Source organism: Talpa occidentalis, unplaced genomic scaffold (assembly GCF_014898055.3).
Source record: "Talpa occidentalis isolate TD23 unplaced genomic scaffold, MPIMG_talOcc4v2.1 talOcc4.17, whole genome shotgun sequence".
NCBI lineage: Eukaryota > Metazoa > Chordata > Mammalia > Eulipotyphla > Talpidae > Talpa > Talpa occidentalis.
In genome coordinates, this window is record NW_023601754.1 from 33,528,489 (window position 1) to 33,543,920 (window position 15,432).

At 38.3% G+C, this 15,432-nt stretch overlaps 1 long non-coding RNA gene across 4 annotated transcripts in view; it reads right to left on the bottom strand.

The window, feature by feature from the left end:
- Positions 1–15,432, bottom strand: part of LOC119249240 (uncharacterized) — a 153,207-nt gene that overhangs the window by 69,438 nt on the left and 68,337 nt on the right. The gene's annotated exons all lie outside the window — the stretch shown is intronic.

A 15,432-nucleotide genomic window follows, 5' to 3' on the forward strand; every position in this document is an offset into this window, starting at 1 on the left:
CCTGCACCCCAGTTCTTGTATGCATAAATAAAAATAAATCTTTGAAAAAAGTAAATGTGTTTTTCAGAGGGAAAACGGGGTTATATTTAGATTCTGCCTACTGTACTGCCTCATAGGGTTCTTTTGGGGATTAAATTAATAAGTTTGAGTTACCTTGCATTGTGACTGACACAATTTCCATAAATAATTGCTGATGACATTGCCAATTAGGCAATAGAAAATCTGACGTTTGGGTGTATCGCCTCATGCAGTATTAAAGACTACAAAAAAGGAGTTCACATATTGAGGACATGTGTGCAGATTAAAATCATTGGGCTGGGCCTCCCTGGTGGCGCAGCGGTTGAGTGCCGAGTTGCGAAGCTGCCTGCAGCCTCTGCAGCGCCAGTTCGATCCCAGGCTGCTCCCCGGCCACTGGAGGAGGGTCCCACATGGCGCTCAGACCTCTCCTGCCGCCCACTGCTCCCCTCAGCAGTGTACTTCGGCCCTTCTGCCTGCTCTGCTCCCCACTCTGGCTCTGGTGAATTCTCTCACCCTCCCGCGCTTCTGACTGTACCCAGTGCTTGTATAAATAAATAAATAAATCTTTAAAAAAAATTAAAAAAAAAATAAAATCATTGGGCTAATTCAAGTTGTTAATGCATATCAGACATTTAAGACAAGTTCTTCTCTTAGACTTCTGAGTTCAATTATGTCATTTGAAAAATGCATTTCACTAAGTAAAGAATGCTCCAGACCTTTATACCACATTTATTTGCCATGTGATGCTTACTCCTCAAAATTATCAACTATGGAATGGGCTTAATAATATACTTGTCAAAATGAAAAAAAAAAAATACTATGATACCTCCTAACTTAATAAGTGCTCAGTATATATGTTTCCTGTCCCCTTACCACCATTCCAAACACAGGTTTTAGAATCATTTCAAAGAAAGTCTTATGTTTGTTTCAACTGTGCATTTTCATGTTCTTAATCTGAAAAATGGTGAAACTTACTCTGATCTCATAGGGGCACTGCTAAATTTAATCAGAAGGCCTCATGACTTAATGCTGCCTTTTCCTTCCAAATGAGAAAAAGCCTTTTTAAAAAAAGATTTATTTATTTATGCATACAAGAACTGGGGTGTAGGCCACTGGTGTAGAGGATGAGAGGATTCACCAGAAACAGAGTAGGGAGCAGAACAGGTGGATCTACTGAAATACACTCCTGAGGGGAGCAGTGGGTGAGCAGGAGAGGTCTGCTGTGCCATGTGGGTTGCTCCCGGTATGTCCAGGATCAAACTCATGCTGCAGTGGCTTGATAGTGCTGTCTTTAACCCCTGCACCACCAGGGAGGCCCAAGAAAAAGACTTTTAAATCATTTCCAAACCATTTGATTGGTACGTTTCCAGCTTTCAGGATACCAGTCAGATAATAACAGTATTCCAATTAATGTAATAAGGATGATTGTAAAACACAGTTCTGTTTGGAAAATGTGCAGCTAACTAAATAGATTCCCAATGTCTTGAGTCATCACCGCTGGGGATTCATCTCCAGTGCTTCTGTGTAAATGCAATCACCCATAAACCCTGAGTTGGCGACATCTGAAAAAGGTGGTGGCTTACCTGACTATTTATTAATATGTCATCTATATTTTTAAATGAATTTCTGTATCTGTGTACTCCATGATCACTAACAATGCAGGAGGCAAGGTCATGGAAGATTAGCTGGGTATTAATGTAATTTGATGTTTAACAATGATAATGAAATGTGTACTGTATTGGAACTTTGCTTGTTAAATGAAAATAGTTTTTAATCTGGAAAGGTTCATTCAAAAAATAATTACAATGTGGAACCCTAAAAATAGCACAGAGGAATAAGAATAAAAAATCTGGCTACCAGGTTTGTTGAAACATTTTACAACTTTGGAGATTATAAAGATATAATTACTGGGCTTCCCTGGTGGCACAGGGGTTAAGTCTCAGCACTGTCAAGCTATCGCTAGTCAATGCAACATGAGTTAGATCCCGGCCAGGGGACCTAACTGTCTTGCCCGCTGCTCCCCTCAGAAGTATATTTTAGTAGATCCACCTGTTCTACTCTGTCTCTGGTGTAGCCTCCCACCCCCCACATCTCTAGCCTAGACCCCAGTTCCTGTACACATAAGTAAAAATAAATCTTAAAAGATATAATTACATATGAATATACATATAGTCATATATTTAAATGTATAATTATATGTGAATGTATAATTATATACAGATCCAATATTTCAGTGACCCCCCAACTGCCAGTATGCGTATATATGTATCTACTAGTATTACCATAAGATTAGTAATGACAGGGCCTCCCCAGTGGCACAGCGGTTGAGCGCTGGGTTGTGAAGCTGCCCGCAGCCTCTGCAGCGCAGGTTCCATCCCTGGCCACTGGGGGAGGGTCCCACAAGGCGCACAGACCTCTCCTGCCGCCCGCTGCTCCCCTCAGCAGTGTACTTCAGTCCTTCTGCCTGCTCTGCTCCCCGCTCTGGCTCTGGTGAATTCTCTCACCCTCCCGCACTTCTGACTGTACCCAGTGCTTGATAAATAAATAAAATAAATCTTTAAAAAAAAAAAAGATTAGTAATGACATATACCAATGATATGTTTTATAAAGTGATGTAAAATATATACTTATTATACATATTCAATATGTATACATTATTTACATGTGATAAGTTACATATATAACACATGTGTGTATACCTAAGCAGTGATTGCTCTGACACTAAGATAATGACTTTGTTCATATGCTATTTGTAAAGGGAAGAGACTATGAGAAAGCTCTCTTCTGTGTGTGTGTGTGTGTGTGTTAACAGACATATAAATACACATATAATGCACATATACACACATATAAATACATTCATAATTGATTATATATTTTTTATTATTTCAATTCAGGGGATAAATACTACTATACGTAGCCAATACACGTGTTCAGATAGACAGTTAAGTGCCCTTTAAGGATGGAAGACAAAAGAAAACATGAAAACACAGATTCCTAATCAGTGATAGTAGAAAAGATGCTTTCAGATGAAATTACACACATCCTCTCATTTAATAATCCTGCCCCAAAATGAGATAAGCCCCATTTAAATTTGTTTGATTAAACAAATGACTTCCGCACTAGGATAGCTGAGTCAAAGTCCATGACCATTTCTATAGTTGTTGCATGTAATAATTTAAGTAACTCCTATAAACACCAAAAAAGTATTTCTAATATGAACTGGGTTATCCAGTGTCTGTTCATTTCAAAGCTTTCTTTCCTATAAAATCATGTGGGGTGATACTGATTTATGTCTAGAGAGCAAGGGGTCTTTTCCAATTTGATTTTTAAAAAAAAGTTAGTTACTAGTCATTCTCTTTTTACCAGATGATGTTGTCGAGGTAATTGGGTTTTACTGTATTTGGAGATATCTGTGGGTAATGGTTAGGGTAGCATACTTTACAGAGATTAGCAGGCAATAAAGTGGCTTCTGCCTGGGCCTTTGAACCAAGGGCATCCCCATTTAATCTAATACCCTGCTGTGTGGAAACTGTTTCCTGAGGTATTCTCACATAAACGTGGCATCCAAGAATTGTCTTTTTGAAGTATAGCACAGTTGTATTTTCCTAAAATACTACTGCTTGAAATCCCTTCTCTCAAGGGATGTGAATGCCAATAAATGAGATAATCACAGGAGAAAAAAATGTCTTATTTTAGAAAAATTTACTCACACATTCTAAAAACACTGTGTCCTAGACTGGTGATGAGACCAGGCCTCCAGGAATGAACAAACAAGGAATGTTGGAGCTTGATGTCTTATAAAACAACTCCCTGTAAACAAGTTATCATCCTATAATGCTTACCAACATTTATTACAATAATCTATGTTGCTCAGTAATCATACTAAAAGTAGCAATTATTTCTAAAGCACATCTGTGTACTTTAGTATGTGTTTGTAAGCTGACTTGATCATGGGAAACTGGAGAAGATACAGCATGTGTACAGATGGAGAAAGCCTAAGAAATCATAACCTGCAAGAATTAGGCAGATCCACGGGGCTGAAGAATTAGGCAGATCCACAAATGGAGAGTGACTCAATATGATTCTGGAAAGGAGCTAGAGCTTTTTTTTTTTTAAGATTGCAAATTGAGGGGGCCTCCCCTGGTGGCGCAGTGGTTGAGTGCTGGGCTGTGAAGCTGCCCACAGCCTCTGCAGCGCCAGTTTGATCCCCGGCCACCGCTGGCGAGGGTCCCACATGGCATGCAGACCTCTCCTGCCATGCCCGCTGCTCCCCTCAGCAGTGCATTTCGTCCATCTGCCTGTCCTGTTCCCCACTCTGGTGAATTCTCTCACCCTCCTGCACTTCTGACTGTGCCCAGTGCTTGTATAAATAAATAAATGAATCTTTGAAAAAAAAAAAAAGATTGCAAATTGACATTGAATACCATTCAAGAGATTCAAGCAAGAGTGGCATCACCGTTGCACAGCTGTTTTAGGTTTTGGATGAATTGCTCTTCAGAGTGATGACGGGAGTAGGGGGACAGACCCCGACAATGGCCATTCCAAGAGAAAGGCTATTGAAAACGTCCAGGAGAAAAATTATGAACGAAGGCAGTGGCAATGGGATGGAAAGGTCAGGTGAGATGAAAGGATAGCTGACTGGATGTGGGTCGATGAGAGGAAGGATTGAGGAGACTTCACATTTCTTTTTTGTTTTTTAAACATTTATTTATTTATTTATACAAGCACTGGGTAGAGTCAGAAGCATGGGAGGGTGAGAAAATTCACCAGAGCCAGAGCGGGGAACAGAACAGGCAGACTGACGAAATACACTGCTGAGGGGAGCAGCGGGCACAGCAGGAGAGGTCTGCGTGCCATGTGGGACCCTGGCCGGCGGCAAGGGATCGAACCAGTGCTGCAGAGGCTGCGGGCAGCTTCGCAGCCCAGCGCTCAACTGCTAATTCAGGAGACTCAAGTGGAGACTCAAGTGTTAGTTCAGGATTGTTGAAAGGCAGGGGAAGAATAATGAGTACATTGTGCATAAGCCTGACACTTAGCTATGCCAAATTATGGGATACTGCCCCAGAATGAAAAATGGGAGCTTTTAAACTATTTTATTTCCAAATTAACAATGGCTGATGCCTCATTTAGTTTAGCCAGTTCCCCAATTCTTGAACTATAACTATAAGACATAGTTAATCTGAGTCTTGTCTTCTGTTCCATAGGCTAAGGAAATACATCTAAATTGATAAGGTTTTCTACCATATTGGATGCTTAAACAAAAATAAACACAATCAGCAAGGAAAAAAAAAAAACAGGCAAAACCAAACCAAAACAAACCCTAAAAATATGACTGAATAATTGAGGATACCAGAAAGAGAGAATGGTGATGGGGAACAAGATAGGAAGGGAACAATCGACTATGGTGGAAAATTACTGGTTCCTTGGTGTTGGGCATGATGACATACATGATGCAGTATGAACCTAAACCTCCAAATCACATACAGTGTTGCAAACCAATGTAACCTCATTTTAAAATGACACAATTAAAAAATAAATACACCAAGAGAACATTTTTTTTTTTGCCTTCTCTTACCACCCAACCTTACTTGTTACAAGTGCTATTATATTTTTTAATTTATTTTTATTTATGCACACAAGAACTGAACTGGGGTATATGCTAGAGGTTCAGGGGGTGAGAGGATTCACCAGAGACAGAGTAGGGAGCAGAACAGGCAGATTGACTGAAATACACTGCTGAGGGGAGCAGCGGGCGAGACAGAAGAGGTCGGCTGTGCCATGTGTGTTAGTTCGCTGGCTGGGGATCGAAATTGTCTTGCAGGGCTGGCAATAGCTTGTTAGCACTGAGACTAACTCCTGCACCACCAGGCCCATGAGAAAACTCCCTCTCTACTCCCAGTGTGGTTCTGATAGCTACTGTAGTTTTATTTCTTGTTCCTAGTTATTTTAATTCACCTGATGGTATTCTCCTTGCTACCAAAAATGTCTAACACAAAACTCCTAATTTCTAATGTTTATTAGGTATTATCCTGTGTATGGCAGGCACTAAATTTATTGGTCAACATATTATTTAAAATATATTTCACTTTTTCACACAATTTTTTTTATTTTATTTTATTTTATTTTTATTTTTTTTTTAATTTTTATATTCCCCATACAATTGCAATCCCCCTATTCTGACCCCAATCCCTCCCCTCCCGCCCCCCACCCCCAAAAAGTGTCTCTGGTTCATAGTTTTTGTTGATTTTGATTTTCACTTTCTTATAGTTATTCATTTTCCTGGTCCCTTATTTAAGTATTCTAGATTCCTGCTATGAGTGAGACCATCCGGTATTTTTCTTTTTCTTTCTGGCTTATTTCGCTGAGCATGATCCCTTCCAGCGCCATCCATGTTGCTGCAAATTGCATGTGTTTATCTTTTTTGAATGCTGAGTAATATTCCATGGTATATATGTACCACATCTTCTTGATCCAGTCATCTATTTTGGGGCATTTGGGCTGTTTCCAAAGCTTAGCTATTGTAAACAGTGCTGCTATAAACAGAGGGGTGCAGGTGTTCTTTGGAATTGATGTTTCTGTGTCCTTTGGGTAAATACCTAGGAGTGGAATTGCTGGATCCCGTGGAAGCTCTATGTTTAGTAGGTCCAGAAATCTCCACACAGCTCTCCATAGTGGTTGGACCAGTTTGCACTCCCACCAACAGTTCAGAAGAGTTCCTTTTTCTCCACAACCTTGCCAATATTTGTTGTTGCTAGTTTTTTTAATATGTGCCATTCTCACTGGTGTAAGATGGTATCTCATGGTAGTTTTGATTTGCATTTCCCTGATGACAAGTGATGTTAAACATTTTTTTCATATGCCTGTTGGCCATTCGCATTTCCTCTTCAGAGAACTTTCTTTTTAGCTCCTCTGTCCATTTTTTGACTGGATTATTTTCTTTGTTGTTGTTGAGTCTCATCAGCTCTTTGCAGATTTTTGTGATCAGTCCTTTATCATTAGTGTTGGGTGCAAAAATGTTCTCCCAGTTGGTGGGGTTTCTCTTTGTTTTTGTTATTGTCTCTTTTGCTGTGCAGAAGCTCTTTAATTTGATGTAGTCCCAGCTGTTGATCTTTGCCTTCACTATCACTGCTTTGGGTGATGTGTCTGTAAAGATGTCTTTGATATGCAAATCCCGTAGTGTTTCGCCTATATTTCCTTCTGTGTATTTTATGGTTTCAGGTCTTATGTCTAGTTCTTTAATCCATTTTGAGTTGATTTTTGTATATGGTGTGAGGTAGTGGTCAAGCTTCATTCTTTTGCATGTAGCGACCCAGTTTTCCCAGCACCATTTATTGAACAAACTTTCTTTGCTCCAATGCATAGTCTTTGCTCCTTTGTCAAATATTAGTTGACCATAAATCTGTGGGTTTATTTCTGGATTTTCTATTCGATTCCATTGGTCTGTATGTCTGTTCTTGTTCCAATACCATGCAGTTTTGATGATTATGGCTTTGTAGTAGAGTTTGAAGTCTGGGAGTGTGATGCCTCCATTCCCTTCTATTTTTTTTCAGGAGAGCTCTGGCTATTCGGGGTTTTTTGTGATTCCATATGAATTTCATCAATAATTTGTTCTATTTCTTTGAAGAATGACATTGAAATTTTGATTGGAATAGCATTGAATCTGTATATTGCTTTTGGTAGGATGGCCATTTTAATAATGTTTATCCTTCCAATCCATGAGCAGGGAATGTCTTTCCATTTCTTTGTGTCTTCTTCTATTTCTTTTAACAGTGTTTTATAGTTTTCTTTGTATAGGTCCTTTACCTCTTTTGTTCGATTTATTCCCAAATATTTGATTTTTTTTGTTTCAATAATAAAAGGGATGGTTTTTTTGATTTCTTCTTCTTCAGATTTATTGTTTGTATATAGGAAGGCTACTGACTTTTGCGTGTTGATTTTGTATCCTGCCACTTTACTGAACTGATTGATGAGTTGAATTAGTTTTTCTGTGGAGTTTTTGGGGTTCTCTATGTATATTATCATATCATCTGCAAATAGTGATAGTTTGACTTCTTCTTTTCCTATTTGGATTCCTTGGATGTTTTTCTCTTGTCTTATTGCTCTGGCTAGGACTTCCAGTATTATATTGAAAAGCAGTGGTGAGAGTGGACATCCTTGTCTTGTTCCAGATCTTAATGGAATTGCTTTCAGCTTTTCACCATTGAGGATGATACTGGCTGTTGGCTTGTCATAGATGGCCTTTATGATGTTGAGGTATGTTCCTTGTATCCCAAGAATTTCAAGGGCTTTTATCATGAATGGGTGTTGCACTTTGTCTAAAGCTTTCTCAGCATCTATTGATATTATCATATGGTTTTTATATTTCTTTTTGTTGATGTGTTGGATAACGTTGATTGATTTTCGGATGTTAAACCATCCTGTGTCCCTGGAATGAATCCTACTTGGTCGTGGTGAATTACCTTATGGATACACTGTTGGATTCTGATAGCTAAAATTTTATTGAGGATTTTTGCATCAGTGTTCATTAGGGAGATTGGCCTATAGTTTTCTTTTTTTGTGTTGTCCTTGTTCGGTTTTGGTATTAGTGTAATGTTGGCTTCATAGAACGTGTTAGGTATTATACCTTCCTTCTCAATTTTTTGGAAGAGTTTGTTTCACACAATTTTTTTGCGGAAAAATAAGATGTGAAAATTGAAATTTAAGGATGAGAGTTTTTGAGAATTCACTCTATGCTAGGTACCATGCGTCTACACCCATTTATTCTTCTCACCCACACTAAAAGACTGGTATAGAGATCCTCATTTTTAAGAAGATGGTCATAATGTTTAATGGCATTAAAGAGCTGTGAAAATGCAACAACTCGCTGGCATTTATTCTTCTCTCTGGAAAGATGTTTAAAAATCACCATATTTTAATCCCCTATTTTCAGTTATACCACAATATTTTCCAGAAAAAAGTCCCAAGATGAAATGACCACTTTAGTTCTAACAAACATCCATTTTCCTGAATTGTTTTACTAATGTATTCCATAGTGATCATTTTCTCTTGCTGTGGAAAATACAAGGGTGCTATTCACTCTCTCCATTTTCATGGTTCCTCAGTTAAAAGTCAAAATATTTACAGAAGAATTTTAAAGATGACTAAGAAATGTTTGCAATATCTCCATTGCTCAGGTCTAAGGAAGAAAGAGCTTTCCATCTGATATTAACCGCCTTGTCTTTTCTCACTGGATGGAATTCAGATATTGATGTATGCACAGGGTCACAAAAGTTGAAATGAAATAGCGCCTGAAGTGATCCACATAATAAAATGCTAGCCAGAGAGAAGAGACATCTTAGATGTCTGGAATGAGGGAAGGGATAGGTGTCAACGGGACAGACATATGAGGAGATGAGAAAAGCAAATTCTCATTCAGTTTTTAGAATCCGAGCCCAATGTATATCATTTAATTGTCTTTATTTATTGTGCCGTGTTAATATCTCTTTATTGGCACCTTATGGAAAGGTATCCCCATATTTAGTGGGTTATATTAATTATGGTCATATAGGATAAATAACAGTGAAAATCCCATCAGATCTAAAAGTTTAACTTGGTTTTAATTCAGATTTTGCCATGCTGGGTTTATATGATAGAGAAGATACCTTGACTTCAGAGCCTTAATTTTCATCAAAAGAGACAGAAAGAAGAATATCTTCCTTCTATATCTTTAAAATTAGCAATATGAAGTATCCTGGCAAGGAAGAACCTTGGCGATGATCATCAATTCAGCTAAGTAATGTAGAAAGTTACTCATCTTATAAATAATACCTCTCTAAAAATGCAACCCAAATTCAAAAATGCAAATTGTCAATATCAGAATTACAAATTATTGTAATTCTATTTCCAGAGAACTAAGACACAGTATTATATTACTGATTTTACCTTTTATTTTAAACACAATTTTCAGTAACAGACTACTAGAAACAAAATTTTCTTATAATTTCCTTAGCCTTGTTCCTTCATTTCAAAATTAAACATGTTGATACTGGCTTAAGTTCAATGAGTAGGTGGCTCACCCGGACATGTACTGTTTTGATGTGCATTTCAATATTTTCCATCTTGTTTAGAGATAGAAAATATCTAACATTCCACTTATCACAGGTATAGATACTTTTCCCTGCTGTCCACACTTTTTTATAAATCAGGCAAATTCAAGTAGTTGTAGAAACTGCATCCCACTGATACGGATGACAGCAGGTAGAAGCACTATGTGAGAAAATGAAATGTCAGTTAATCATCTGATGAGCAAAAGCCAAAATCTGGGGGAGTTCAGGGTGCCAATAAATAATATATAAATGACAAGTGTTTTGAAAGCTAAAGCCATAAAAATTAAAGATTAGACTGTGTTTGTGTATGCAGAAAAAACAAATATTAGGAAAAGAGATGAGACCTCTTCATCTTAAATAAGTTTCTTAAGAGGACAAGGAGGGTCAGGAATACTGTCCAAAATAAAGAATATATACAAAAGAATTACAGTTTCGGAAGCTCAGTGTAGAAGCAATTTCAACATGAGGAAAATTACTGAAAGGCAGATGCAGGGGGAAATTTTGATATACATTTCAAGAAGTTTCAATATACATCTGGATAAAATTTCATTTGAGAGAAATAAGGATGTCTGTGGAAATTGTAAAAACTGGGGTGTGACTTGAAGAAGATTAGGACAGAGAGATAACTTGGGACCAGACAAGGAGATTTCTATGCTTCTGAGGATAGTCTTTCTTCTCTTTTCCTTCAATTCTTTATAATCCATAAGTTTCTCATACATAGAAACTTTGAATTACTTTTCAATACATGAATATTCTGCTATCTCTGGAATCAAAAAGCAATATGATTTGATTCTAAAGTAAAACCAAAAAAAGGGACTTTTTATTCACGTAGATTTTGGATAGTGTCCCTCATGTAATACCTGTAGGCACGCTCCTCCAACTTTCAAACTCTTTTCTTCCCCTCCAGACTCACCCTGTCAATTCTGTCAGTTTTGATAATTGGCCTAATCATCATAGAAACTCATTTCCCCCCTCTCTTAAACTAGTAATGTGATAAAAGAAATTTTGAGTCTCATGCTCCCTGTAAGAAAAAGTGATGTAGTCCACACCAATACCAATCGTTTTTTATCATGAAAAATTCCAATGAAAAATCTTATTCCTATGTTCAATTTTGATATGAGTGAACATGAACACAGTGGGATACATAATGAAAAATATATAAGCAGTTTTGAGCCTTTGAAATATTAAATGTTTCGCTAGACCATCAATTGAACATATTTAGATTATTGTCTCTGAACTCCCTCTTGTATTTTTTTTTTCCGAATTGCCAGTTTGTGTCTCTGTACTTGCATTTTGGGTGGTGCACATAAAAGGGAAAAGCAGAGATTTTAAACAAACCACTCCACTTTTCTTTGACTATCAGTTTTCTGATCTCTACCAAAAAAAAGCTAAACAAAAGAGTTGTACGTAATTTTAGAATGGAAAGCAATCTTTTCTACCCTTAGTTTATTATTAAAATAAAAGATAATTTGTTCCTCTGGTAAATTATGTCCACGCATAATGTAACTCCCACAAATACAGTTCTCCAGTGGACTAAGAAATCTCAACTTTTCTAAACACAAATCTTCAACTATTCTACACATTTTATGGAATTTTTCTTATCAGCACAGAGACAGGTAGTTATGTCCAAGCAAACTAGATTCTAAGAAGCTGGCACAGGGAGCTGATTAGTTAGAGTGTGTCCAATCTATCCTCACTTGTCTTACTTGAGCCTCCTGCCCTGGCCTTTCTCTCTGGTCAAGGTGACTTTTCTCTGTTCCCTATCTCAACCCAGGAGCTTAGGGCCTCTCTTCAATTATCTTGAGTCAACAATGCCAAATGTACATCTGTTAACTGTACTCACTTCTATCAGTACAGCCACTCAACTCCTTTCAACTCAAGGACAAATATATTTTCTCCTCCCAGGAAGAAATGTCTTGAGCAACCCTCTGGCATTGTCAACAGGAGAATACAGAAGATTGAGTGAAACTTTAGTGCTAAGTAAACACTTGGAAATAGGAAGCAGGCATTCACTAAAAATGATTAGCAGTGGGGGAAGAATTCTACTGTCTCCAGAAAGCTAGAAACTGTCTAAGCAAGTTTTGCTGAGGAATCCACAAAGAAGCAAGTCATCTAGCTGTTTAAAGTCTGTAAGAGTGTGTCAGCAGCTACATCACCCATTGTTTCTGCCTTGCTTCTAGTAACAACATGAGTAATAGTCTGGATAGCTCCATTGTCCTCACTAAGAATGGTTATTAAAACTACTTTTGCAGAATATTGTGAAATGACATAACTCAATGTCCATCAGTTTCCTGAAAATCTACAGAATTTTATGGCTTCCTAAAATGTTGTAATAATCTGTGATTTTTCAGAAGAGAAGGCCAAATCTTCTAAAACATTCAAAGTATCATAAGAGACAATGATGTTGTAACCTAATTCCTTTTCACCACAATGCCATCTAACAAACTGAGTCTATAAACAACCGGGGGCTGGGAGGAGGGCCCCCAGTTCCACTAATTCTACTTTGAAATGGTCAGCAATTTATCACAAGAATTATCCTAAGATAACTTAAAATCCTCTTTGAACTCTACATTCATAGTAGCTGAGGGGACCAAGGAGATGAACACATAGGCAGAAGCCAATACAAAACATGTATTTCTTTATAATGTTTCCAACAAAGTGAATTTTCTTCCAGATTAGAGAGATGGCCCATAGGAAATATTGGGTGGTTGAAAAGTTATGACATATTTTTTCTTTGAAAAGCACAGAAAAAAATGTGTCATGATTTTCCCAACAACCCAATATGTTAATATATTACTAGACATCACCATTATTTTTCTTCCCACAACAACACAAAATTGATGAAAGAAAATGTAAAAAGTAAGGAGACATTCTGCGTTCATCCATTGGCAGACACACATAGTAAAGACGCCAACTCTTCTTAAACTGACATATATAATCTCATTATTTTTGTTGTTGTTGCTGGTGTTATACACAAAATTATTTTAAAGCTTATATGGATTTTCAAATGTAGTTGCAAATTAGAATGTATTCATATTTGTACTTTCTGTTGAAATGCATGATTGCAGAATTGTTACTTAGATTTTTGTGTTTTTGGATGAAAAACTTTGTTTTTGTTTTTAAGTTTGCACTCAAATCTTAAATAAATCCACTCATATTACCAAAAAAAAAAAACAAACAAGAAAGAAAGAAAAGGAAGAATATAGTGGGAGGGATTAGTCTACACCATTTCAAGCAATATCACAAAGCTACATCAGTCAAAACTGGACGGAAGGGTAGACTCATACATCAATGGAATAGAATAGAGGACCCAGAAATAGAGACATACTTTCTTAATCATTTGAGTTAGAAGAAAAATGCTCCCGAATCAATCAGATGGTGGTGGCTCTTTGAAGAAGAAAAGTCAGGAATAGAACAGACATGTTCTTATTTAGGTAGAGGAAGCAGGAAGCAGGAGTTACAGAAAACAGCAATCAGTACAGATCAGAAGGTCCAGGAGACCAGGAACAAAAGAGAAAGGAAGAGGAAATGATCTTCACCTCTAAGTTCCAGCTGCCTCTAGACATTCCTCACTCTTTCTTTGCCTTTTTGCAAAGAAGAACTGGGGTGTAGGCCAGTGGTGCGGGTGGTGAGAAGATTCACCAGAGACAGAGTGGGGAGCAGAACAGGCGGATCTACTGAAATACACGGCTGAGGGGAGTAGCAGGTGAGACAGGAGAGGTCTGCTCCACCATGGGGGTTAGTTCCCTGGCTGGGGATCTAACTCAGGCCATAGTGCTGAAGCTTAACCCCTACACCACCAGGGAGGCCTCAAGATCCCTTATTCTTTCCTATTAATAAATTTTATCCTTGGGCCTCCCCTGGTGGCACAGGCGGTTGAGCGCCACGCTGTGAAGCTGTCCGCAGCCTCTGTAGCGCGGGTTCAATCCCTGCCAGCTGGCAAGAATCCCACATGGCAAAGCAGACCTCTCCTATCTCGCCCACTGCTCCCCTCAGCAGTGTATTTCAGTCAGTCTGCCTGTTCTGTTCCCCACTCTGTCTCTGGTGAATCCTCTCATCCTCCCACTCATCTGGCCTGTACCCGGTTCTTGTGCAAAAAAAAATAAATAAATCTTTAAAAAAAATAAATTTTATCCGGCTTCCCCTGGTGGCGCAACGGTTTCACGCTGGGCTGCAGCCCAGCAGCCTCTGCAGCACCAGTTCGATTCCCAGCCACCTGCAAGGGTCCCACATGGTGTGCAGACCTCTCCTGCGGCGCCTGCTGCTCCCCTCAGCAGTGTATTTCGTCAGTCTGTTCTGTTCCCCGCTCTGGCTCTGGTAAATTATCTCACCCTCCCGCGCTTCTCACTGTACCCAGTGCTTGTATAAATAAATAAATAAATCTTCTTTAAAAATAAAAATAAAAATAAATAAACTTTATCTTTGAACTAATTAGAATGGGTGGCACTCTCCAATTGCCCTTCACTGTGAAAGGACATCCCTGTTGAGGGAAATCACCACCATGACTTCCAGTGTTTTGTCAAAACCTCGGATGCAAGACCTTCTGGCCAAGCATCTGCATTTTCATATTATGGAACACTGGCAGTTGCAACTTTCCATAAGTGTGCTGTGGCAGAACCAAGAAAGAAGGCAGACACAGATTTCTACAGAAATGATGAGTCCGTGAAAGATTCTGAGGAGATGAGGAAGGCTGGGCCCTTTCAGAGTGCAAAGGGATTTTGAAACAGAAAGGATTTCCGTAGCTTCACTTCTATGGAAGTTGGTCACTGACTCATGTTCCTGAACTATGAAACATGAACATCAGGGCTAAGGAATAATTTCTCTTGATAAATAAACCATTAAATACTGTACTAAAAAATAATTACAAAGGGTATCTGATTGTGATAGCCATTGCTCCAGACTACAACAACCACTTACAAAGATGGAACGACAACTTAGAGACAATTCATCAAACTAAAAAATGAACCACAATTCACAGAGAATTTCTGGTTTCCAGGATGGCCTTCATGCTTCTTCACAGAGAATGACAGAACGATGATATCAGGGGACAAAGATAGATGACATTCAGCTTTTGAATGAAATTTAGAATTCTGAGATGGCATAAAAGAGGCAATAAAAATGAGGGCTTCTGGACACAAACATATGCTTCCGAGTATCAGTGACCAGGACTGGACACCAATTCTAGGACCAAAGCACTCTGGACAAATCACTTAACCTCTCCGACTTTTAGTTATTTAAAGGGACACAGTAATGATACCTGTTCCATAGGAAAGCTCCAGCAATGGACATTCAGCATAGCACTCTACACAATATATATACAATATAT